This window comes from Chelonoidis abingdonii, chromosome 4 (assembly GCF_003597395.2).
Source record: "Chelonoidis abingdonii isolate Lonesome George chromosome 4, CheloAbing_2.0, whole genome shotgun sequence".
NCBI lineage: Eukaryota > Metazoa > Chordata > Testudines > Testudinidae > Chelonoidis > Chelonoidis abingdonii.
Genome location: NC_133772.1, coordinates 121,008,724 through 121,035,200, shown reverse-complemented (window position 1 = coordinate 121,035,200; position 26,477 = coordinate 121,008,724). Strand labels below are relative to the sequence as shown.

General features: G+C 42.8%; 1 protein-coding gene across 5 annotated transcripts in view; it reads left to right on the top strand.

Annotated features, from left to right (window-relative positions):
* Positions 1-26,477, top strand: part of FOXN3 (forkhead box N3) — a 326,921-nt gene that overhangs the window by 10,787 nt on the left and 289,657 nt on the right. For 2 of the 5 annotated variants that reach the window (XM_075065621.1, XM_075065614.1), the window contains exon 1: positions 1,129-1,200. The exons of the other annotated variants lie outside the window; for them this stretch is intronic. The gene's annotated coding sequence lies outside the window, so the exon portion shown is untranslated. Of the gene's footprint in view, positions 1-1,128; positions 1,201-26,477 lie in introns of those variants that run through there. 5 annotated transcript variants of the gene reach the window in all.

Genomic DNA, 26,477 nt, shown 5'->3' with positions numbered 1-26,477 from the left:
AAGTACTAATTGTTGGATTAGATGTTTTGGCATTAAGTATAATTCCTAATGGAGGAGGTTGCCAGAACTGACGTACTGCCTAGAAACTCAGCATGGTACTAAACAGTAAGTAGAATGAGATTGTCCTGCCTTATATTTGTATTTGCAAGTTTGACTATAAGCATAACACACAATGAGAGAAAAGCAACAGAGACCTGTGGCACTTTTAAGACTAACAGATGTATTGGAGCATAAGTTTTCGTGGGTGAATACCCACTTCGTCAGATGTCTGATGAAGTGGGTATTCACCCACGAAAGCTTATGCTCCAATACATCTGTTAGTCTTAAAGGTGCCACAGGGCTCTCTGTCGCTTTTTACAGATCCAGACTAATACGGCTACCCCTCTGATAAATGAGAGAAAAGTGCAACTTTGACCAGGATTTTAAAATATATCTAATGAATGCATATTTGGCTTATTACTGGCCCTCCTGACTGACCCTTAAATAGGGTCCAAAGTCTAGTCTCCTTAATAATAATACAATTAATAAAATAAAGTGATATAATGAAATAAAATAAAACATCTAATTTAAATGTAAAAATAATTATCACAGTTTTCAAAATTGACTGCAATAGTTGATTTTGGCGAAGCAAGTTGAAACACCTGAATAGGGCCTGATTTTTAGAGGGTGGGTGTTTGACACATTCTGTAAAACAGTGTCCTTTTCAGTATCTCAGGTTGACTGCCTAGAAACTGAGGCACCCAAAATCACTAGCTGCTTTTGAAAATCTTGCCCCAAACTTCACTGTTGCTCTCTAGATGCATGTATTAGCCCCCATGTGACCACATGCTGTAATGCAATTGCCTTCTCCTCTATCCTTTTCTCTCACCCTTCTGTTAATATTATTATTTTGTATTACAGTAGCACTTCGCAATGCCATTCAAGGACCAGGACCCCACTGTGCTAAGTGTTGTACAATCACAGAGCAAAAGGACAGTCTCTGACATATTTTATTGCTGCCTTCTGTTTGGTCTTGTCCTATTCTAGGGCCCAATCCTACAAAAACTTACTCCTTAATATAGAACTTAATACTGTGAGTAGTCCTATTGGCTACTGCAGTAAGCACTATGGTTATGTTTTGCAGGATTGGGCCCTCAAATTGCAAAGTGTCTGAAGGGCAAAGAATCTATATTTATAGGAGCCACAAATCTACGGTGCTATGTGAGTAGTAAAATAATCTTCCTTGGGAGTTATCTCTTGTATAAACTGATTGTTTTCCTCTGTGATGTCCAGAAGAACTCGGAGATGTTCTTCTGTCGGAAACATTTTTAGATCAGCATCAGCTATCCAAGGAGCAGGGGAATCAACTCCTCCCAAAAGACTTTCTTGTGAGTTTGGTGCGAAAGATTCCAGTTAAGCTATTAAAAGCAAAATGGGTTCTTCCCTCTCAGACACAAGAAACTTTTCAAAAGTCCATATCAATAGTGATATTGAAATGCCACTATATGTCTCTGAAATAAACCCCAGAGTTTCAAAACTGAGTGCTTGAAGGTGGACTCATAGAACCATATTTAGGCACTGAAATAAGTGGCCTGATTTTTTCAAAAGTGCTGAGAGCAAGCAGCAGTTCCCAGCCATGGATGCTCTGCACTTTTGAGATCCCCATTTATATAGGTGCCTGACTTCATAGTCCTGTTTTTAAAAATCTTGGATTAAATAAATATAACATGAGCACCTAATGATAAATCTTTTCATGGCATGATCTTTGCATGATCGATTTGCCTGAGACCCAAAAGGGGGCTGTGCTAGCCTTTCTGGCCCAAATAATGCAATGTAAAAACAGACCTCATAGACTGCACTGTTAACAAAAGCCACTATATATTAAGTCTACAATAAGCTCATTATTAGCCTGTTCATGGAGATACTAAGTACGCAGTGATACCTTCACAATTTTTCATAATAAAAGAAACACTCAGCCTAAAATACAAAGCTAAAGGTGCTGAATGGTCCTGCGCATGCTATAAACAGGAGGTTAGATGGACTGACAGTAATAATAGAGCTCTGGATTATTACTAGACATGAGCAGAATGTTCAGATCCAAACCAGGCCTATACTGTGGTTTCAGGTTCAAGGCTGAATGCACTTTAGAGTTCGGGTTCAGCTTTGATCGTGCCAAAATTTCATCAGTTATTCTTCCAAGGTTCTAAGATGGATGAGCCATCAGACTCACAGGCAGGAGACCTGGGTCCTTTCCCGGTTTTCCTTTTGACTCTATCTGTGGCCTGTGACAAGTCATTTCTGCTTCCTGGGGATAATGATACTTACCTTCTATGTCAAGTGCTTGGCGATGTACTGTTGAAAAGCACTATATAAGAATTAGGTATTATTATTATTTTATTATATCTGTGCCATAGTTTCCCCTTGTGTAAAATGGAAATAACGAAGCTTGATGCCTCTCATCATCTTGTGTCTTATTATTGCAACATCTGTTTCTCTGGCCTTGATAAATGCAACATTGCCTTGTTTATATCCATTCAAAATGCTGCTGCAAAGATCATTTTCCTAGACCGTCACTTTGATCATGTCATCCCTCTTCAGGTTCCCCCTTCTCTATCACATCAAACATATGTTGCCTGTCTTCAATTCCAAGGCCCTTCACAGCCTCTCCTCACCCTACCTATCGTCTCTCACTTGCTATCAAGATGTCGATTCCTGCCTCCAGTTGGCCCATGCTGCCAGCCTTCATTGCCCAGTTGTTAAATTTTCACACACACACCTTTATGCTTTGCTTATGCTGCCCTTCATGCTTGGAAGAAGCCCCTCATAAATATCCTCAAAACTACTGCTTATTCTTCTTCTTCGAACCCTGCCTTTCAACTCTTCTTTTCTATGGCTACAAAAAAATTGAGAACTGTTAGGCCTCTGGTGTGCTGACATCATTGCCTATCATGCTGACCAATGTTGTCTAATTGTTTCCTTGTACTCCCCCACCAGCCTGTCTGTATCCATCTGCTGTCTTTTGTCTTATATTTAGATTGGAAGCTCTCTGGGGCTGGTACCACCTTTTTGTTCTGTGCTTGCCCAAAGCCTAGCGCAGTGGGGTCCTGGTCTATGACTAGGGCTCCTAAGTGCTATAGTAATATAAATTAAATAATAATTTGTATGAGCTTTGAGATCTGTGGATAGAAAGAGAAATATAGATGATGATGATTTTATTTATTGTTTTGCTCCAACTAGGACTGCTGGCCTTGTGAAGGTTCAACCATTAGATGTTCTTACATTTAGGTGGGACAGGGCCTCTATTCTGTAAGGGCACGCAAGGTGATTCTGCTTCAATGGCTGTGCTGGGGAAGCTCCTCCCTTTCCCTCAAATTAATATTTTCTGTGGGGTAATCTTCTAGCTGCTAGTGCTGTGCCTCCTTTCTCTGACTCTACTTCATTGCATAGGCATTGCATAGGCATCAATTCTGGTTCATGAGTTCTTTAAAATGTATTCCCTGGGTGACTGGCATCAGTCAGCCAGGAAGGAAGGAACCCCCTGCATTAGGATACTGTGGATATTGGGACTCTGCTGCTGCTCAGATTGAGTGCTGGGTCCCTCAACTTGAACCTAATTGCACAATACTTAACCAGCCGCAGATACTCCTCCACATCCTATTCATGTCATCTGAGCTACTTATCATGGCTTCAAAGACAATATACTAGATTTTTTAACAAATTGAGTTGCAGAACAAGACAATCCAAGCTAGGCTTTGAAAAGCAATTCACAGACATTAGCTTTATTGTTAACTGCTGCTTGCACAGTAAAATATTAGTAGCCACTCTTTTTTTTTTGCCTTCCTGTAGACGATTGATCCTGCTGCTACAGAATCTAGTATTAACCTTACTTCCACATTGGCCCTGCCTTGTATCTTGAGTTCTCCACGCCCTAAGCAGCTCTGCGACTCCCTGATATGGCACTGTTTCTTTTTATGGTTGGCTTTGCACAGTGACCAGCCTTTCCTCTGGATACATCAGCTTCCAGCACGGCCAGTATATGCAGCCTTCCTAGCCTGATCCATCCCCTGAGAGTCTCACTGTACATTATTTCTCTTAGTAGCATCCTCCCTCTGTGGATTTCAGTGCTGGCTGCACTTGGTGTGAAAGGGAGCATAGATAATTATAAGAGATGTGCCCAAACTAGGGTTCCAGCTTTCCCAAGGCTCAGGGTTGTTTGGATCTGGGTTTTGGAGGAGGTGCATCTCTACAAGTTCCCAAGAAACTGATTAATATATTCATTTTAACCCTGAGATTTGTAAAGCTTTTTGGGAAGGGTTTCAAATATCTCAATCCTGTTTTTTAACCTTACCTTTACTGGGTTTTTCTAGCTTTATGCTTTACAGAGAGAAACCATATTTTAATAATTCTCTTATATACTTTTCACTCCATTAACATTTTATCATTCTAGCATTGTGCATATGGCAAACTCCTTAATCTGCTCATTAGAGGCCTAATCCTGCTTCACATATGCATCTGCCTCCAGGTGTGGAAGTCCCTATATGAAGCTGCAATTTTGCTTTTTGGACTGAGGGGAGTTTTTTAAATTAGATCAGGGATCTCAGACTCAAATCACCACGAGGGCCACATAAGGACTAGTACATCGGCCTAAGAGCCCCACCACTGACACCTTTTCCTATAAAGGTACAAAAGCCACCCCGCCTGCTGCCCTTCGCCCTGCCCCCACTCCACCCCTTCCATGAGGCCCTGCCCCATCCCGCCTCTTCTCTGCCTCCTCCCCTGAGCGTGCGGCTCCCTGCTCCTCTCTCCTCCCTCCTGAAAAGTGGTAAGCACTGCCAAACAGCTGTTTGGCAGCAGGAAGCACCTGGAGGTAGGCAGAGGAGTAGGGAGGCAGCATGCTGGGGCAGGGAGGGCAAGCGGGTGAGGGGAGTTTGGCGACCGCAGGAAATAACTCTAGGGGTGCAGGGAGCTTGGCAGGCCACAGGAAATAACCCTGTAGGACGTGTGTTTGAGACCCCTGGATTAGATTAAACAAAATGTGTGTGTGTGTGTGAGGGGCTGGAGGGTTGTTTGGGTTTTGATTTTTAAGAAAAGGAAATGCACTTACTGCTACCTTAGTGTGTTTATTAAGGGTTGGGTTGTAACTCACAAAATAAAGGGAATAATTAAGTGTCAGACCTCCTTGACTCTGTGAAGCCATCACAAAATGTACCACTAAGGGCCTGATTATCTAAAGATTGTGGAGTTATTTCTGATGTCATTTACATCATTTTCACACCAGTGTATCATTGCTGATTTCAGTACTGATTTATACTGGGGCTAAAATGCTTGCCTAATCTGCATGTACATGTATGATGACTGCGCATGCTTCTGTGTACAGATAGCCAGGTATGAGTTGCACAGTCATGGTAATTGAGCATGCAAGTTTGGTGCCCTAATTCACACCTCTGTTTTTTTTAACTGCTCTTTGTACCTACACCCTAATATGAAATCAGGCTTTGAACTTCTACAGTGATTTTCCTTTCTTTTTAAAATATAAAACAGACATTTAGAGTAATATGTAAATCATCATTATTATTTATTTATTATTCAGATGCTGAGAATATGCTTGGCACTTACCTAACACTTAGAAAGGCAAACTCCTTAGCCCACTGGCTTTCAGCTGTGGTCTGTGGACCCCTGGGGGTTTGCAGACTGTTTAAGATTTCCAAAGGAGTCTGCATCTCCATTTGAAAATTTTTAGGGGTCTGCAAATGAAAGAAGGTTGAAAACCATTTCCCTAGCTCAAAGAATATGCAGTGTAAGAAGACAAGGGCAGTGAAGGACTTAAAAGGTGATTGCAATAAATTTAAACTGGAGGTGGTGGAGAAGGCAAGGCCAGGGAGGTTCAGAGAGGCTGGGTGATGTGCTCAGAACAAGAGCAAGGAAGATGGCTGCGTCTTGTGTGCTCTGGAGGGGGTGATGCTGGTGTCAAGGAGGCCAGAGATCAGGAGATTACAGTAATAAAGACGGGAGATGAGGAGAGCCTGGATGAGGGTTTTAACCGGGTAGAAGATACGGTCAGATCTCAGAAATAGTGGGCCAGATCCTCAGTTGGTTTAAATTGGCATAGCTCCACTGATTTCAGTGATATTACAATGATTTATACCAGGATAGGATCTGGCCCTCTGTATGTGGCAAAAAGCAGCAAGGTTTGGTCACGCCCTGGATGTGAAGAATGAGTGAAAGGGAAGAGATGATGACCCCCAGATTACAGGCCTGAGTGACAGGGAAGATGGTGGTTTATTCAACAGTGAGAGTGAATGGGGGATTGAAGAGAGTTTGCGAGGAAAGATCAAGAGTCCAGTTTGTTATGGTGAGTTTAATTTGACGAGACATCCAGGAGATGTCAGCGAGACAGGCTGAGATATGGGAGAGGATGGAGTGAGACTGGTGAGGGAGGTTTGTTATTACCATAGAGATGATAGCTGAAGTTGTGTGAGTGGATAAGATACAGTGAGAAAAGAAAAAGGGATCAAGGACTGACTGATAAAGGAGGACACACTGAAAGACTCTGAACGAAAGGCCAGAGAGGTGGCAGGTGAACCAGGAGAGCCAAGGGAGGACAAATGTCAAGCTGGAAAGAGTTGTACAATCTTACCGAATATTTAAAGTTTGAAAGATAAATAGACGGATGTCAACTTGTTGAGAGGCATAGGCCATGAATAATCATTTATACAATTAGTAAACTTTGAAAAGCTAGGCTGTCAGTAAACGCCAGCTTAACTCGTATGTCTAAATTTTTATATCTTCTGTTGTTGCAAAGTAGTCTCATGTTATAGTGCAGCATCCTTTAAAGTCCTGGGGATGGTTACAGCAGCAGCATCACTAATTTATGCTGCATGGTGCTTCTGTGACTTGTGCCGAGCTCCGCTTGTTATTTTTCTATGGAAGCAAAGCTGTGGCTGCAGAGTGTTCTTAAGGTCTGAATGTTCCTAGAGCCTCCACTACAGTTAGTACTGTCGAGGTTTGATAGAGCTATTTGGCTTTTGTTTGTTTTTTTTTGTAACTGGAAAACTGTTTTCACTATGTCTCTCTCCTTTTCCATCTTAAATTTTCTTTCAAAATCTGAACAGTTTTGATTGATATGTTACTATGAACATGACTGTTGTGTCTGGTGCAAGCTTTTTGACTTAAATGTATTGGGCCCAATTCACCCCTGGGATAACTTCATTGACTGAGTTTTGTGGTAGCCTTATAGGGCCTGATTCTGATCTGAGTTCTCTGAATTTAATTCCTTTGGCTTCAGTGGAGTTAGCCTTGATTCACACTGGTGGAATTCAGATCTGAATTGTGCCCATTGTATTTATGCTGCTAAGGGAGGCATTGTTATACGTTGGTATGATTAGCCGGTTTTCACTCTGCCAGATGCCTGAAGTGTGATACTGATGGCAATGGGGGCATCTGCTCATCTTTCTAGCTGTCAGCTGTGTGACTGAAATGCTCAGCTTTGAGTTAGAGGAATTCAAAGTCAGATTATGCTAAGGAATTTCAAACAGGTGCAGGGAAGTCAGAGGATTTTCTTAAATGCAACATTATAGGAGAGCATTATGGGATTCAGAACATATACGTTGCTGGTTTAAATTCAGCCCAGGTTGGTATTGGTTAAAAATCTTTGCTGTCTGATTGATGTTTGGTGGCCTATGTGAAATGAGTTTAATGGTTCTCAGTCGATTTTCTGACAGATAAATGTCCACAATGTCACTATAATTACTAAATTGGTATTAGGTGGAGCCCGAGTTTGTAGTCTAAGCAGGGAAACCAGTAACTGAGTAAATGCGGAGACTGATCTACCCTCTCAACCATTTCAGAACTGGAAAGCAGCGACTCTGAAAAGGATTTATGGGTCATAGTGGACAAGTAACTCAACATGAGCTCCCAGTGCAATGCTGTGGCAAACAAGACTAATGCGATCCCTGGATGTATAAACAGGGGAGGAGTGAGCAGGGATAGGGAAGTGAGTTTACCTCTGCATAGGGCACTGGTGAGACTATCACTAGAATACTGCCTCCAGTTCTGGTGTGTACATTTTAAAAAGGATGTTGAAAAATTGGAGAGGATTCAGAAAATAGCCACAAAAATTATTTGAGAGCTGGAGAAAATGCCTGATAGTGAGAGACTTAAAGAGCTCAATCTGTGTATTTTATCAAAAAGAAGGTTGAGAGGTGACTTGATTACTAGGGATAAAATACCGGGTACTGAAGGGCTCTTTAGTTAAGCAGAGAAAGGCATAATAAGAACCAGTAGGGGAAGCTGAATCCAGACAAGTTCCAATTTGAAATTAGGCACACATTTTTTAACAATGGGCTTGTTGGAACAAACTACCAAGGGATGTGGTAGATCGGGGTCCCCAATGTGGTGCCCGCAGGCGCCATGGCGCCCGCGGGGGCATCTTAATACAACCGTGTCCTGGCCCCTGGGAGAGCACCCGCCGAAATGTCGCAGCGGCATTTTGGCGGGGACACCTCTCGATGACGCCCCTTGCCATCGACAAGTAACGTCATCGAGAGGTGTCTCCCCCGAATTTCGACGGGGACGCCTCTCGATGACATCGCTTGTCGATGGCAAGCGACATCATCGAGAGGCGTCACCGCCGAAATACCACCAAAATTTGGCGGCATTTCAGTGGGTGCTTCACTGCTGCAGTGGTCCTTCGGCTGGCGCCCGCCAGCCAAAAAGGTTGGGGACCACTGTGATAGATTCTCCATTTCTTGATGTCTTCAGATCAAGATTGGAAGACTTTCTGGAAGGTATACTTTAGCCAAACACAAGTTGTTGGGTTGAGTGCAGGGGGAACTGGGTGTAACTCTATGGCCTGTGATATGCAAGTCAGATTAGATGATCTGATGGTCCCTTCTGACCTTAAACTCTGACTCTAAGAACAAGGTTGAGGCCTGTGGCTGGGATGTGTAGGGAAGATTGGACAGCTATTGCTTGTCTTGTTATTGATTCTGTGGTTAAACAGAGGACTTCCTTCTACATGACCATCAAGCCTAAACCTTTTCCAGTCTTAAATTAATTCAAGAAGGAAAAAGAGCTCACCTTAAAAAATTAACACATGACAATGGCACACATTACGTACTAATCTTTTGTGCAGCTTTACACAGAGTGAACAGTGCATTTTAACAACCTACCTTAAAAATTAAGGATGACAGCAGCAATCTCAAGTTTGTCTCATGCTTGAAGAGCATATTAAAGAAGAGTATGTAGCTGGTCATTACCCAGAAGAGGGTAATGCCTGAGCGGTAAAATCAGTTTAATTTCCCTTCAGCAGTATATTTGACAGCTCCATAGGAAGTTAGAACTTCCAGTAGCTTTGAAATGTGCCTCTACCAGTTAGTGGGTAAGTGGCTTGCTATTGCCCCTTGTAAGCAAATAGTAATATATGATGTAACAGGGTCGGACCAGATGGCTACAGGAGAGTGATCCTATTGGGGTCCAGGAAGTGGAAATCTAGTGGCCAGGAAATAGCCATTATGTTATGTTTCTGGAAAGAATAGTTAGCAATGAGTAATGTGCTTAGGTTTTTTCAGTTTTTTTTGTTTTATTTGTTTGCTTTGCTTCTGATACCAGGCTCTGATCTCTGGCTCAATTTAGCCTTTTGTTATCACCCTCTGGAGGGAGGCTGTTCAGGCAAGCTCCTCAGACCACAGTGGCTTGCAAGATGGCTCAGATGGGTGGAGGAGAAGCTATTGAAATTCTGAATGGGAAAATACTATGTAGAAAAATAAATGTCTTCTCCCACCAAATATATATGAAGCACGAAAGACAATGTGGCTTGGTTTTCAAAATTGATTTCATTGGCAGTTTTAACACAAAGTTGTTTAACTTCTGGATATTAAAGTTGGCAGCACAGCAAATATATTTTGAAATTTGTTAAATATAGGATTCTTACATGTTAAATAAATGATACCAAACTTTATAGTTACTCTATTGGACCTCATGATGTATCATTTTGAACTACCTGTTATCTGTTAGGCTTTATCTGCCTGCAAAATCCATTTCTAATTCAGAACATATCTACTTTGTGATCACTTGCCAGAAATCTATTCCCGAGTTTCTCCTTATTTTAGTGAAATATCTCTGCCTCAGCACCTTTCCCAAGGTGGCTGATCTAATCATGGCACTATCAGCTATCACTTCTCATTTCCTTCAGTAGCCTTGTCAAACGCAACACACTGCCTACCAAAATGACATTCAAATGTTCCCAGTGACCAAAGCTCTTTTACACTGTACAACTAGAATTAAGCAGGGCTTCTTAACTATACTCCCTTCTCTCCAGATTAAAGCTAGAAGTGTGATTTGTATTAACCTAGAATAACCACTTTATCTATAGTAATTAGGTTTCATCTATATTAATCATCTGGATAGTGAACCCTACATTCACCACCTCTTTGGTATCTTATTCCTAGACAGAAGAGCAATGCTTCTGTTTTGCCAACTGGCAAGAGGGTACTGACTTGTCATCATAGAAATAAAATTTGTCACCTCATTGTTCCCAGCCTCTGTGCTTTCATATTTTTTTTAACTGTATACTTCATTGTATGCAAAGGTCAGAACATACAAAGCAGAACAATTGTATTTCTCACTGCAGGAGTCATGTGGGCAGCTAAGTCTCTGGTTTGTTTAAAAGAGATTTCTGTGGACACCAGGCCAACAAGAGAACCTTTAAGCCTATTTGTAGGGGGGGAACCTTCTAGCGCAATCCTAGTAGCTATTTTAGTAAGTGCTGTACTTGGAAGTACTCCCTCCACTCCTAGGGGTACATGTACCCTCTTGCACCCTGGAATCCCCTGCAGGATTCTGCCAGTTAATGCAGTTGAACTGTCAGGAGCTCTCACTGAGTACACAGTTCCTTTTGTCTGTCAAATCACTAACTGGACACTCACCAGAGTTGTCTCTGACACAGCCCTTTCCTTAAGAGCCAGGGAGGGAACCTTTACATTGGACTGAATGGAGCTTCCCTCAGATGGTTCCGTTGCTGATGTTTGCATGTACCATTCGCCCCCCTCCCTGGCAGCAAGCAGGGCTTCTCCCCAGCTCCAAAAGATATGCTGCCCCATCCAGTCTCTTTCAATGAGCTTTATTTTCTTAACAGAAGCAAGTATACTGAAAAACAGTCTTTTAACTCAGTCCTCCCTTGCAGGTTTCAGCCCACACCCCACAGGAGTGTCTGACAGCTTCCCAGTTCTGATCAGCTCTGCCTTCTTTTGGGGACAGCAGCCCCAGGGATGTCTCCCTGAGCACCTGACCCCCTGCTCCAGGCACAGCCTGTCCTGATAAATCTCCCTCTTCCTTTCACTAGCAGCCCTTTATAGTCCCCAGTGTAGCCCAGACCTCTTTAATTGGCTGGAGTGGACTTACCTGCTTTGATGCAGGGGAGCTGCTCTGAGTCTATCCACAGGGACCAGCTCTCCTATGACATAACCCCCCCCACACACACACTTTTCAGAAGGGAAAAAAGAAGGTGGCCCCCAGGTTACTCGCAGCCGCCCCCCCTCCCCCCAGCAAATCCACCATAACATTCTGTAATAACATTCATTACAACCCTCCAGGGTGCAGATTTTTTCTTAAGCCAACCAAAATATTCCCCTTAGTAGCTTAACAGAATGCCAGTGTTTAAACCATCACTTCCCATGAGTCCCAACCTGTCACAGACTGCTTGCTGAGTCCTTCCAAACATAAACTCTTGATCCCATTCACCCTGAGGCTTTTCTGGTGGGGCCAGAGTCACATACACAGCCTCACCAGGCACAGTCAATACATCATCTTATCTCCATCTCCTGAACATCAAGGATGCTGCATGCCTACGCATTTTCATCTCTGCACACAGAGGCTCAACCTCACTCTCAAGTTCACGTGAACCAGGAGGACTAAACCTTCGTTTTCCTCCTTGGTGAATTCGAGATCTATGATAAGTTATTTTTTCTGTAACTTCCTTTCTGCTGACTCCTTAACTGAGAGGAATGGCTGGGAGTGAGGCATCCTCTGGGACCTAAACTAGATGCAATTTCTGACAGGATCAAATTTGTATTTGGCTCTCAGTTCTTCAGCTGCACAGATCTTCTTTGCCGTACAGCCTAGGAAATAACCACAGGCGGCTTCTTCTCACATTTGTAGTATACAAATGCTTTTACTTTCTCTTCCCCCATTTAATGTGAAAAGAAACCATGTAACTAAGAACAGTTGTTGAAGACACATGATGCCACCAGCCCAAGTAAAATGGGATACTGATGCCTGGTTTACTTTCAGCTTTAAATTTAGCAAATGCTTTTAGTTTTGCTACAATAGCAAGAAGTATCAATCTTCCAGGGTACTGACTGGCCATTTCTGTGGATTTGCCACCATTTCTGTGGATTTCATGTAATTTCTGTAAAATAGTAAAATAGGGGATGGTAGGAAACTCATTGTCAGAACGTTAACATAATGGGACTCTAGTCTATACTGCTGTCATTGCTTTTAACTAGAGCTTGGTCTCTTCATGAGATATACCAGAATGGTATCTTGCCAACATATAATGGCTTTGTATAAGAAATTGACTAAAAGATTTTAGACACAACAAATCCTGCATTTTGGCAGGGGATAGACTAGATGACCTTTCTTGTCCCCTCTAACTCTATGATTCTACGATTCTATGATTAGACATTATGGTGCCAGACATATTAGCAATGCATAAGAAAAGACATGTTAACTACATCTGGGCTATCATCATGTTGTAAAAGCCAGTGTTTTAAGTCATTAATTGAATAAAGTTGTGTCTGAAAGCTGTGCTGCTATACTTCTGTCAAATTCTGCTCTCAGTCACAATGGTGTCAACTGAGAGTAACTCCTTTGACACTGGTGTAAGAGATCAGAATTTGGCTGTTTGTTGTTAGTTGATAGGTTTAGATGCTTGATATCAGCATCATTAACAATGGGCCACATTCTACTCACATACACTGTTTAAACCTAGTGGACTATATTCGGATTGTTGTTTTTCAGAGGTGATCCTAAGGGAATCTGAGATATTGTAATTTAAAGCTTATTCCAACCCCTGCATTGTATAAATTACACCACTTTAGATGGTGACTCTCACACCCAGACCTCTCAGTTTTGCCGGATTATGTGGTGTGCACTATATTGTATCCAGTTCGGGCTCCCCACCCCACTGCATTGCCAGATGTTCTTCAGGACTGGGAGCGGCAGACTTGCAGGTAGAGGGAGAAGGACATCCTACTGTATTACCTCTGGGTCCTCTGCTCCTTTCTCTCCCTTTCCTCCAAGGGAAGAGTCTGAAGAGCTGCAGCAGCTGACAGTAGATTTCAGATAAGGAAGGGGGGAAGAGGGAGCAGCTCGGTAGTGTCAACATATTATTCACAGTATGAGAGAGGGGGAGAAGGGAGTAGAGCCAGGTCTCCAGTGAATAATGTCAAAGCCCAGCGGATTTGCTCCCTACTCAGTATGAAATCCCCTCCTTCCCTCACAGGCTTCTTAGGGGATGAGTAGCCTTGATCTGCAGGAGGAGGAGCTACAGAAGCAGCTGAGAGGCCCTGCGTCCTAGGAGGGCCCTGGCAGAAGCAGCCACCACTGTTCCCCATGTGGGGTTGCCAACTTTCTAATTGTACAAAACCAAACACCTTTGCCCTGACGCCTACCCAGGCCCCTCCCCTTCTCTGAGGCCTTGCCCCCACTCACTCCAGCCTCCCTCCCTCCATTGCTTGGTCTCCTCCACCCTCATTCACTTTCACTGGCGTGGAGCAGGGGGTTGGGATGCAGGAGGCAGTGAGGGCTCAAGCTGGGGGTATGGGCCAGTAATTAGGGGTTCAGGGTATAGGGGAGGCTTTGGCTGGGGCAGGATGTGGAGTACAGGAGGGGGTTTGGGTGCAGGAGGGGGCTCAGGGCTGGGGCAGGGAGTTGGGATGCAGGAGGGGGTTCCAACCTGGGGGAGGGCCGGCTCCAGGCACCAGTGAAGGAAGCAGGTGCTTGGGGCGGCCAATAGAAAGGGGCGGCACGTTTGGATCTTCAGCGGCAGGTCCTGAAGTCCCTCTCGGAGTGAAGGACCGGCCCCCGAATTGCCACTGAGGAATGAAGTGGCGTGGTTGAGCTGCCACCGATTGCGGTTTTATCTTTTTTTTTTTTCCCGCTTTACTGCTTGGGACAGCAAAAAAGCTGGAACTGGCCCTGGGCAGGGGGTTTGGGGTCCAGCCAGACAGCGCTTACCTCAGGCGGCTCCTGGTCGGTGGTGCAGCGGGGCAAAGGCAGCCTCCCTGCCTGCCTTGGCTTCACGCGCTCCTGGAACTGGCCACCATGTCCAGCCCCTAGGTGGAAGCATGGCCAGGCAACTCTGCATGGTGTGTGCTGCCCGCGCCTGCAGGTGCCACCCCCACAGCTTCCATTGGCCGCAGTTCCCAGCCAATGGGAGCTGTGGAGGCGGCCCTCGGGGCGGAGGAAGAGCACAGAGCTTCCCTGATTGCTCTTGTGCCTAGGGGCTGCAGAGACATGCTGGTCACTCCCGGGAGCTGCGAGGAGAGTAGGCGGGGAGTCCGCCTGAGCCCCGGACCCCCGCTGTGCCTCCGACTGGACTTTTAATGGCCCAGTCAGCGGTGCTGACCGGAGCCGCATAGGTCCCTTTTCGATTGAGCATACTGGTCAAAAACCAAATGCCTGGCAATGCTATCCCCGTATCATACATCCAGATTAAGAAGGGTGTGGAAGAAATTAATTGTGTGTGTGAGGAACTTGCGTTCATTGGGGGGATGGGAGGGAGGATAAGCTGTGGAGAAGGTCTGGCGTAAAGTGGGGAAGAGGCATGTGGCTTAGCATGAATTTTATGAAGGGGTTGCTTTAATTCAGGGCTTCATTAATTATTTTGAGAGGTGGCCTAAACAGGAACTACGCCTTCCACCCTAAATCCTCCTCTGTGTGAGAAGCCCAGGGATAGACCTCTTCACTCTTCAGCAGCCTAGGTAAAGACCTCTCCAAGCCACCTATCTTGGCTCTAAATGACCTGAATATGGGATACCTGTCTTGTGTTGTGCTATAAACAACAGATTAGAATGGGGTGGGGTTTTTTAAGATTTTTTTTTCCACAGTGTGAACCAGATAAACCTAACCTGTAATCTGTAACAGACCAACATACATGACCATCATTAATTAGCCTGTTGAAAATTGTAAAATGGGGCTCTTTTTTTTAAAAAAAAAAATTGAATGTGTTATTTTTGTGGCACAATGTGCAACAAAAGCCAGGTGTTCCATATTGTGGTCATTTGTCACATATTTTGATGACTTGTGTCACACACGAGCAGGCTTCAAGGGAGAGAGAGATACTCACAGCCACCCACCTACATGTAACTTGCACTCCATTCACGTCACCTTTGGATTTGACCTATTGACTACAATGGGGTTACACAGGTGCAACAGAGGAGAATATGACCCAACAAAATTTATTGTAGAATGACGTATTTTGTGTCCTAAACTGGTAATTTTCAATGCAGCTAAATAATGAGGACACTGTCTTACAATTTAAAAAGCTGTTCATTCGTGCACGTTTTTCCCCTAGATATTTCTTCACTATAGGAAGGTAAAGTAATCTGTGATAAAATAATAATTAAATGCTGACAGTACTAAATTTCCTCCCAGCATGAGTTGGCAGCAATTACAAACTGAAACATTAGGTGGCTTTTTTTTTTAAAGCCAGATTAAATACCTCTGTAGGTTTTTCTAATTAGCTATTCTTAAAAGGATATGTGGCAGTAATAAAAGGGTATGCTTGACAGCAACAATTGGCTTTGGAGGAGAAGGTAAAATACTCAAGTTCTGATGTGTATATGGGTATGCTTAAAGGAATTTCTTGCTGATCTTTGCTGGCAGGATGTATATGTTACTAATGATCAGTTTCCAACAATCCCCAAGAAATCTACTGGCCAAGAAATAGCCATTATGTTATGTTTCTGGAAAGAATAGTTAGCAATGAGTAATGTGCTTATGTTTTTTCAGTTTTTTGTTTTGTTTGTTTGTTTTGTCTTGGCTGGATAGAGACAGATGTTTTCCCACTTTTGAGTTGAATGGCCTATGCCTATGCTTAGTATTATAATAGTATCTACAGGTCTAAATCAAGATTCAAGGTCCCTCTGTGCTAGGTGCTGTACAAAAAAACATACATAACATATTTCCTGCCCCAGAGAGCTCACAGTTTAGGACCATGACAAGATGCAAAAGGTGGCATTTGTTAGTAGGCATCATGCCAGAGGTAAGTTTTAAGTAGTGAGTTGAAAGTGGACAAAGTGGTGGCGTCTCAGATTTTGACAATGCCTTCTGCATCATTTCTTGTTCCATTACAGCGCTGTTGTGTGAACAATTCAGGATAAACTAAAAGGACTGCAAGCTGAAGATGGGCACAATCTTCCATTTTTCTGGTTCATTTTACTTTCAGCTTGTTTTTGTAACTGGTCACTTTCACTTGGCCTCTGGTAAATTTGCCTTCTCTCCAAAAAAGTTGGGGCTTTTGACCCACTGAATCTTCTTATTGTTCCAGTTTTCTCTATATTGATATTTTTAGTCACTAAGTCTGGTCACATTTAAGTCCATTCTGGTTGCAGGCCTGTTCCCAGGCCTACCCGTATTGCCCATTTTAAGTGTAAGGAATATCTCTGAAATCTGCAATATCCTGAGAATGAACTGTTTAAATGTACGCACTGGAGATGGTTAGACTTCCTGCCTTTGGTGGCCCCTATGATGTCTGAGCACCTCACAGTCTTTAATGTATTTATTTTCTCAACACCCCTGTGAGATAGGACAGTACAATTCTCCCCATTCAAATGTCTTTGAAAATCTGGCCCTAACTGTCTTGCCCAGTGTCCCACGGGAGAGCTGTGCTGAAACAAGGAATTGAACCTGGATCTCAGGCTTGCACCCTAGACATTGGGTCATCCTTTATCTCTGATAGGATTTTCTGACAAGAATAATCTGCACTGGGATTTGGCATAGGGCCGTGGTTGGATGGCTAGATCAGAATGTGGGGGCTCACTGATGCTGCTTGTACTCCTGTCTGCACCCAAAAGCTGCATAAGGCCTGAATTTGGCTCATATATTGTACTCTTACTGCACATGTTATTTCTGCTAAATGGAAGGAAGGTTCATTTTGAAGTGGCTCAAACAAGGCTCAGCATCATGTGATTAAGCATTTTCTTAGCATTTTCATTAGAATCTTCCAAGGGCAACTGGGCTATTTGTCTTTCCTCAGGGAGCAACAGAAGTTGTAAATATATATTTCTGTTCACTGTGTGTTACAGAAAGCAATTTCTCAGGAGAAGTCTTTTCAGTTTAATCTCCAGATTATCTGGATTTTTTTCAAGGATAAAGCAGTTAAATTATCAACCATTTCTAAATCGGACAAGGCTGGGGACCATGTGTGAGCATGTGTGTGATATATATTTGAACAGCACAGCTTTAGAATTCTGAGGTCCAGTCATCTATTCTGTATGAGCCTGTTACTCACCCAGGGGTGAACGCACAAGCGCCTATGGAACTGCTGTCAATGGTACTCTCTGGACTGGCTTTCAGGAAGTAGTCTAAAATAGATGTGCAGTCAGATCCCTATCCTCTTGGAAACATGCCTGGTCTGGCCAGCCCAAGGAAAGGTTGTTTTCTGCATTTGAAAGAGATGTGCTTTTCCAGTTTATATGAAGATTATATATAAGAACAAGGACATAAATAAGAGCCAAGATTCCATTTCTCTCTTGTGCCAAGATCTATTCGCAAAGGAGAGGCAGAAGGCCAGTTAGGGAGCTAGTTACAGCCATCTGATTCTCAGGATGTTCCAGTTCATGTCTTGGCATAAGTTAGAGCAACCTAGAAGCTGCTCTGATTTATACCAGCTGGCCATAGTCCCCCAAGGCCCATGAACCAGTTAAAATTCAGCAGAATGCATGTGCACTCTGCCTGGCCCAAACCCTACATCTCACATATGACTGGAGGGAGCAACTTGTGTAGGAGGCAGGTATTCTGCTTTATGGCACTTGAGAGCTCCTCTACACACTGGGAATGCTCAGTAGGCTAGGTAGGGCAGCATTCTGCCACTTCTCTCCACCTGAACGGCGTAAAGTAACTGAATAGGGGGCAAGAGTGCAGGGCTGGCCTTACCATGAGGTGAACTGAGGCGGCAGCCTCAGGTGCCAGACTGTTGGGGGGGAGGGGACACTACTAGGACCCAGAGTGTAGAAAATTGTGTCTGCTGCTGGTGCAGATGTATTCTCTCTGTTGTAGATGCACAGAGATTGTAGAGTGCTGTGCTGGAGGAAGGAGGACACAAGAGACATAACAGGCAGGCAGGAGAAAAGGTGAGAGGAAATAACAGAAAACAGCAGGAGCTGCAGGGAGAGAGAGGAGGAGGAGCATCTTATGTATCTCTCTAGCACCCCCAGGAGCCTGGTCTGATTAACACCAGCTTCTCAGGGAGCTTCCTGTTTCCTGCTGCTTCCCTGAACCCACTTGAGGAGAACAGGCAGTCAATTGAAGTAGTAGGAGCCAGTTAGGCCCTCAAGACGCTGATATCTTCCCTCACTCAGGCCCTGCTACCAGCCTGCTTATTTGTCTCCTTCAATTGAGTGTTGAGAGCCATTATAGCTGGCACAGAACAGCAGTCACGAGTGAAAGAAGAAAATGCCCCTCTGGAGCAGCATTCAGTAAAAGAAAGAAAACAAAGGAAGTGTTTCTGTCTAAGCAGGAAGGAGCTCTCCTGAGATACATAGACACAAATGTTCACTCTGAGCCTTCTGGCCCCACTGAGGATGAGAGTGGTGAGGAGATGCCTGATCTTCCAGTTAGTCAGAGTGCAGGTGACCTGGCACTACTGCAGCATCCATATCTCTATCTCAAATGAATGTAACCATGCACATTCCTGAAGAAAAATGTAGATCAGAGAAGAGTGTGGTGGAGGCGCAAGAAACAGCTGCTGCTGAGTTTAGTTCCTTAAGTTCAGATGATCCAGGACTGTGGACCCACTTGAGCAGTAGCCTGAGGGACTTCCTTGTACTGCATATAGACCACAGCAAGTGAAAAACTTCATGTTCCTCAAAAACAATGAAAATAGACGTTTCCATCCAACACATTACTGGCATGAAATCCCCAATAGTGAGAAAGTGGAGAGGCCATGGCTTATGTACTCAAAAACCCAGAATGCTGCATACTGTTTTTGTTGCAAACTCTTCCAGTCTAATGTTCCAGCCACACTGGGTTCTACAGGAACAAAGGACTGGAAAAATCTGGCTAGAAATCTGGCATGCCATGAGAAGGCAGCAAATCACCAGAGAGCATTCCATAGGTGGAAAGATTTTGAGATGAGACTAAGGTTAAAGGCCACCATAGATGATCAGCATCAAGAGAAGATTGCATCAGAATTTCTTTACTGGCAAAATGTTCTGAAAAGGCTCATTGCCATTGTGAGAATGCTTACTACCCAAACCTGGCACTGTATGGCACTTCAGATCAGCTGTATGTCCCAAACAATGGAAACTTCCTTAAACTTGTGGAGTTGATGGCTGAGTTTGATGCGGTACTCCAGGAGCATCTAAGAAGAGTCTCCATCCAAGAAATGTACACACACCACTACCTTGGAAAAACAATTCAAAATGAGATTATTCAGTTACTGGCAACAAAAGTCAAACAGAAGATTGTGGCAGATCTGAAGTCAGCAAGATATTACTCTGTTATTCTGGACTGCACACCTGACATCAGCCATATGGAACAAATGACTTTAACGGTGTATATTGTAATAACAACAGAACCTAGTGAAAATGTCCCTGCAATGGTGACTGTCAGAGAGCATTTTTTAGAATTTATTGACATTGATACAGGAGCTGGTATGACAAATGTGCTTCTTAAAAAACTGGAAGATACAGGAATTGCGATAGCTGACATGAGAGGTCAGGGCTATACGATAATGTTGCCAACATGAGAGGAGAGAAACAGAGGAGTGCAGACATGGATCTGAGAATTAAAAAATCCTCGAGCTTTTTTTCCCATGCAGTTCTCATTCACTGAACTTGGTGATCATTGATGCAGCATGCATCAGCGTCTAGTGAGGCTGCTGAATTTTTTAATGTAATTCAAAGCATCTATGTTTTTTCTCTGCATCAACTCATTCGATGGCAAATTTTTGGAAGCAACATCTGCGGAACATCCTCTTTGACACTGAACCACTGAGTGCCACATGATGGGGAAAGTCAAGTGGAGGCGATAAAAGGCTATCAAACACCAAACTGGGAAGATAGATGCCATAGGTTCCTAATTTATGGAGGATAATGCTCTGAAAAGAACTGTTCATATGGGAGAACAGTGGCAGAGGGAAATGGAATCACCAGAAACATACATAACTTCAAATTCTTTGTGGCTTAGTGTTGTTGCATGACATTACTGTTTGAAATAAATGTTGTAAGCAAAGACTCCAAGGTATTGACCTTGATATATCTGGAGCAATGGAACAACTGGACAACACAAAGTCATACCTACAGTTCTTACTGGTCAAAGGAGGGATTTCAAAATGTTCTGAAGAGTGCACAAAGTTGGCAGAGGAACTTCACACTGAACTATTTTCCCACCCACTCAAGAATACAAGAGTCATCAAAGAAGAAGTCATTTTGATTACGAGGCACGGGATAATCCCATAAGAGACCCAAAACAACAATTCAAAGTTAATTCTTTAACAGGTGCTAGATTGTGCATATCAATCAATTGAAGAACGTTTCATTTGCAGCTCAAGGAACACAGCAGGGTATATTTGGGATGTTGTATTGATATTCTAAAACATCACCTCACTATACCTGAAGAAGACCTACACCAGCAATGCAGGGCACTAGAGACAGTTGTTCACATGATGACATGAGCAATATTGAATGCGAATGATTTAGGTGATGAACTGAAAGCCTTTCAAGATACATTTCAGCAGGATCAACTCCAAAGGGTGTTCTGGAATATACTGCGTGCACAGATAAGATGACCACCCTCTTTTCTTTTCCCAAATGCTTTTGTTGCTCTATGCATACTTTACGACTTTTTAACAGTGGCCAGTGGAGAATGCAGCTTTTCCACATCTACGCTCCACAATGATATAGGAGAGGCTGGTCGGCCTTGCAACCATCTCAATAGAGCATGAGCTGGCTCAGACTGTGGACCTTCAGGAAGCAGTTCAAATCTTTGCAACCCAGAAGGCACGGAAAGCACCACTTTGATTATTCAAACAGATAAAAATGCCAGTGTTTACTATGCAGACAAGAAAAGTTACATTTGCTTTTCAGGAGTTTTAAAGTTAAATGTTACTTCAAATTTTTGAACAAGGCATTTAAAGTTGTTATTTCTCCTTTATTGAGATAGGTAGCAGAGCAGTACCATGAGAGGAGTAGAACAGGAAGAAGGCAGAATTGAGACCTATCAAAGTTTTGGCGCAAGCGAAGGAGCATGGGGCCGTCATTTGAGCTCCTCGCCTCAGGTGCCAAAATGTTATGGGCTGCCCCTGAGTGTGACACCAAAACTTCAAACTTCCTACAATTCTTATGTAGGGTAAGATAGGATACTACAGTCAGGTGCTTACAGTACTTGCACTTTATTAGCATTAATTATTCATATATTGACATTAAGGTACTTGACACTGTACAGTGGAAGGTCAGATCCAAGCAGGTAACAGATCATGAACCTTTTATACCTTGTCTTCACTGGAATTTAACCTTGTCTGAACACAGTTGTCAGCTATCATATTAGCTGACCTGGGGCCAAATGTGGTTTGGTTGTCAATGTGGACCCAGACAAAATATGTGCAGCACCAGGTCAACTAATATAATTGTTGACAACCATATTCAGACAGGCTTAGTTTTTGTAGCACACACTAAGCCATAGGTGAGATACAGTACTCATCATAGCTGCATATTGGCTCACTCATTAAGTGCACTTTGAAAAGTGACTCTGTATTTTATGCTGGGCTGATCAATGGAAGCCTGTACTACTTGTCATTTAGTGCCCTTTAATGGAATGTGCCCCCTAGTGGAATGTGCGCTGTTTAGTGCACCATACAGTCTGGGACATCTGAGCGACTGCTCCCATGTCCATCTCTCAACTAGAAGGGCTGCTGTTTTACATTGTCAGCTGTTTATGGCATAATTGGGATGAAGACACATTTTATTACTTTGGTGTGCATTTGTACGCTGATTTTATTACCTCATTTTTAGAGGGGGAATGCTCCAGGCATCCAGCGGCAGAAATACCTAAATGTTAATAATCAGAATAATAATTTCTAATAAATAATAATACTGAGCACTTATAGTTATGTAGTAATGTCAAAGCACTATGCAAATAATCATTAATACTTTTGTGTGAAGGGGGTGTTAATTTGTAGCAGAAATTGTTACCCACCTTAACACATTTAGACCTGAACTCCCATTGTTGAAAATTGATGGCTTGCCTGAGTGAGAACTGCAGGATCAGGCCCTAAGTGCCTTCCAAACTCTTCCAAAGTGAGATTTGTTTATACTTTAATATATTGAAGCCCTGCTTTAAGCATTCCAGATGGAAATCTCTTCGGCTGAAATTATAAGAGAGATGAGAAGGAAAAGTGTTAAGATTTTGTAACACTGCAGGAAGTCATTGTTTTCTAACCCATGCGATTTGTAAAACAGAACACTTTCTGATCTAATTCTGCATTTCTCTGTCTCTCTCTTTCCTGGAATCTGAATCTACAGTTAGGGCCAGGACCTCAGCTGGTGTTTCTCCACTGCAGTCAACTCTGTTAATTTGCACCAGCTCAGGATCTGGCGCCGCATCTTTAAACTGGTAAACTCCTAGGTTTAACACACAGATGTAACATAGGCATTTGTTCTTCTTTTCATAAACAAGACATTTATAGTTACAAATAAGTTATTTTTGTAGCATACACAGGACATAAACACTTTAAGACAGAGAAAAGTGTTATTTATGTGTTGGGTGCTTACTGCCATAGAATCTGAGCACCTCAAATACATGAATGAGTTCATTCCTGCTACCTCCATGCAAGTCAGGGAGTAATGTCGTCCTTTCATATGGGGAGCGGGGGCTTAGAGTGATGAAGTGTCATAGCATCTTGAATGTAGGCGTTGTAGTCTGGACAGGTGACCACAATTTGAAGTGGGTCAGAAGTGAGTCTGATTTTCCTGACAAAGTTGTTAAATGATACCAGACCTAAAAAGAAGTGTTTTCTGCAATGATGCTGCTCTGTACAATGGAGGGACCAAATTCTGGACCCATATTATGTGGGAGTTAAGATGCATAAGTCCCTTAACTTTTGTGTTCTGACCCGCCACTGGCCAGCCTCTAACTGAAATACTATTAAGTAAAGTCCTTCAGTCTGATGTAGATCACTTCTCACGAATACTATTCACCATCGATTTGTGTGGTTGGAATTTCATTATCAAATTGCCATTCACGTCTTTCTGCCTGCTAAAATTATTTGTGCTCTGACTGTGGATGTCTTACAGGCATAATTTTAAAGGTATTTCCATTACTTGCCTTTCCAGTCTGATGGGTCAAAACTAAGAGATGTAAGTGGCTGGGTGCTCTACACCTGGGTTTGCGTCACAACCTCTCTGATTGTTTGGATGAAATAATCACCAAAGACTTCCAAGGACCATATCCTCAGCTAGTGTAAATCGTCATCATTCCATTGAGTGCAATGGAGCTATGATGATTTTGCTAACTGAGGATCTGGCCCTTAGGATTTACTCAGTTTACAATATTCTGGACTCTGTGACTAGTACTGTTGAGGAGAAAACAGCTGCAGATACATTGTCAAATCTGACTGTCAGGTTTGAAGGCCTGTTGCCAAGCTTTTTGTATGGAGGCCTATTGCCAAGCTATAACCAGAAGTTTCACCTTCTTCAAGGACACAGTGATATTTTCCCTCCTAAACCAAGCAGAAATTGTTGTATTCTTCTGTTTGTAGCTTAAGCAGACACAAGCCTTTAGACAGATTGGCTCAGCAGACATCCTCCTCACCTAGCAGAATGGATGAAAAATTTCCAGTTAATTGTCTGGAAATGGAGGGATTTTTCCTGTGGACTGTTCACTGTTGTTTTCTCGTGCACAATGAATGATCTCTATACGTACACAGTTCATACTTTTACATTTCCAACAAAGGGATCTCTGACGTTGACTGTTACTACATAAGAATAGATAAGGTGAAGGTGACATTGATTGCCATTTTGGTTTAGGACACTCTGTCTTTCCTACTTCAATGCAGATGAAAGTGGTGCTTCTCTTGAAGTGTATATTTGCTTCTTAGAGCTCCAGTTGACAATCTGATGCTTCACTTGAGTCCAGACATTGACATTGCAGGGAGCAAGTTACCTCAGAAAGGAAAAGGGTATTCAGAACCTGTTCTGGGCATTTTTATTACAGTGTTTTGATGGGTGCTCTGAAGTTTCCCTGCCTAGTACAGACTTGATTTGGGATTTACCTTTTGCAGTACATTAAGGTTTTTAATTTGCCTCCAAATATTAACATTTCTGTTTCAAGCTTTGGGGAGCACACATTCTGAGCTTGATTATGAGCATTAGGTTAATGCAGAATCTCACTCTGAGATTCTCCTAAATTTCCATGTGCTTGTTTAGAGGCTCTTCAGAGGTTCTTAGGTTTAATTGCCGTTATGTGAGCATGCAGAAATAAGGATCCAAGTGCATTATGAATTATTCTGTTCACAGTTTCATTTCTAGATCTTCTCAGAGCTGCTCTAGGTTTAATTACATGAGGGTTACTGTAAAATATAAAGGTTTTCATGTGAATGGAAAATTCATTCTCTTGTCACCTTGCTCAAATGCTCAGTGAATATCCATTTGTCAGTCTTAGGAAGTTTGCTGAGAATTTTTTGTCATTTGTGCTATTATTGTTTGCAATCAGTTTATTTACCTTGGACTCTAACTCTTCAAACAGAAATAAAAGTGTAGTTGTACGTATAAAGGGTAACATTTTCAAAATGGCCCAAGTGTTTTGAAGCATTAAGTCCCATTTATTTTCAGGAAGACTTAGGCTCCTAAGTTCCTGAGTCACTTTTGAAAATAGACTTAGGCTCTTAAGTCACTTATGAACTTTTGAAAAAGATGCTCAGAGTGTTCGAAGACATCAGCAGAATGGATGTAGGAACTCCGATTCTGACATCTGAACATGTAACTGAAAACAAGCTGAAAGCCATGTCTACTGCTTCCATATCATGCCATCTCAAAGGTCCCCTAGGGCAGCTGAAATTCCTGCTCCAGGACCTGACCTGGAGCTCACTGAAGTCAATAAGAGCCTCCAACGAATATAGCAGGGTCATTGATCTAGAGGGCAACCCAAAAATGTAACACTTCTAGAACAGAATAAAGAATTGGTGGCTGGAGAGAGGCTGACTACCTCCCTCCAGCTGTATAGAGTTCCCAGATTAGCTGCTAGCTCCTTGGCCCTAAAGGTTATGGCTATCACTGAGAGGAATAGAAGCTCACTCCTGGTGCACAGTCACTGTCACTCATTTTACTTCTGAATCCTGTCTGCAAAGAAGTGTAGGGCTGTGAAGTGGGGGAGCTGATGCTTACATCAAGAAAATGAATCTAAAATGTAAAAAAATAGGGGGGTGGGGTGTTTTGTTTTTTTTGTTTTGTTTGGGGAAGGGTTGTTTTTGTTAATCAGGAACTGTCCTATTAATACCTCTTAAAGCAGTAGGTATGTTAGCAACAAGTGCTCATGGGCAATTAACTGAGTTTAAAACCTCTATTGACGACAATAAAACAACATTAAGGGCTGAAATTTGTCCTGTATTGCACTGGCAGAAGCACAGGGAGTTTCTTACGTCCCCCACAACATTGCCATGCATCAGCACATATCCACCTACTGCTGCAAAGGCACCCAGTTGCTTTTGCCTGATGACACACAGGAGCTCCAAGTGGGTGTGGTCTGCTGCTTATCAGGCATGTGGCCAGCCCCCATGTATGTATGCTGAGATCTACAGCACACACTAACCAGGGGTGCTTGCTGCACCTTTATACAGGAACCTTTTTGAGTCCCTACACTGACTGCCTCTTGCCTTCCAAATTTCAATTTCTTGTCCTTGCCTTCAGGGCTCTGCACAACTCCATCCCTGCATTAATCTCTACTCTTGTTTCTTACCACATTCACTATACGTCGTTAACTCAATTGATGATATCTGTCTCCCCTTCTCCTAATTCTCCATTTCCTTGTCAGTCTCATGCAATATTCCATCTTACCAGGTATACCATCTTCCCTCCTCACCCCTTTCAAACCCTTTCTTGAAACTCATTTACGGAGGTAGGTGACATTTTTTCACTGAAAGTTTTTTTTAATGGACTTTTGACCAAAGTGCAAAATTTTGTGTTAATTTTTCATTTTAAATCTTCTGTATTTTGCAGTGAGAAATTGAAAACCGAAAAGGTCTTGGTTTTCAGTAAAAACTTTCAGTTTAGGTCAAAGTTTTT